This window comes from Danio rerio, chromosome 1, assembly GCF_052040795.2.
Source record: "Danio rerio strain M-AB ecotype USA chromosome 1, GRCz13ab, whole genome shotgun sequence".
Lineage (NCBI taxonomy): Eukaryota > Metazoa > Chordata > Actinopteri > Cypriniformes > Danionidae > Danio > Danio rerio.
In genome coordinates, this window is record NC_141021.1 from 20,013,536 (window position 1) to 20,014,687 (window position 1,152).

Here is a 1,152-nt window from a genome sequence, read left to right on the forward strand (position 1 = left end):
CTGCGCTTGTATTGGTAAACATTTGACTAAATTACAAACTCTGTGGATGATCAATATTGTGAACAACTTTCACTGGATCATATTCGCATGTCGAGATGTTCATAATATGTGCGTGTGCTGCCGCTCACAGGCTGTTTCATGGGCACAGGCAAAGCTTGAAGGTAAACAAACAACGGCTTATCATAAGCATCTTATCGATGATTATTTGCACAGTTGGCATTAAGGAGAACATATAAACGTTATCTGACTAACTTCTAGCAGCTAAATGCGTCTGGAAAAATATTCAAAGGCTTTTATTCTCATAAACCGCGCGGACGTAAATGCGTCTGACTGTTGTGATTGGCTAAAGCAGAAGTCTTACGTCAGCACGTTCTAGACGTGCACGCGCTTATTCCGGAAATATTCCTTCTGCGTTCACACAGCGCAGCATTCCGGCAAATTGCCGGTAATGTTACAACTTCTCTTTCCGGAAAATAGCCAGAACGAATTTACCGGTATTTTCAAAAAGGACCTGTTCACACATACAACCTTTCCGGAAAATTGCCGGTAATTTTCCGGAAAGGTCTGTATGTGTGAAAGGGGCTAATCACTTGTCACAGACCTATTTAAGTTTCTTTCTTCTGTTGAACACAGTGAAAGATGCTTATTTTGAAAAATGCTGCAAATCTGTAACCATTGGTTTCCATAGTATTTGTTTTTCCTACTGTGGAAGTCAGTGCTTACAGGTTTCCAACAATGTCAGGTTTCTAAATATCTTGTGTTCAACAGACAACAGATGAATAAATAGTGAAAACATTTTCATTTTGGGTGAACTATCCCTTTAATATGTAATATTTATTTAAGTGGATGAAATATTATAAATATGAGCAATATCACACGAGTAGTAGTGCGATATGGCTCTTTATATCGGCACTGGTGGGAGGCGTGCGTTGACACGAGGCTGCAGGCCGAGTGCCTTAGTACCCCTACCAGTGCCGATATACAGCCATATCACACTGTTACAAGTGTGATATTGCGTTTATACAACAGTTTGACAGCATAATTGTGTATATAAAAACAAAATCAAACATGGAGAGTCTCAAAAACTCTTTTGTATGAGGAACTATACATAAGCTGACAGTTAAACAGTTGAGCGTGCATCTTTTAAACTTT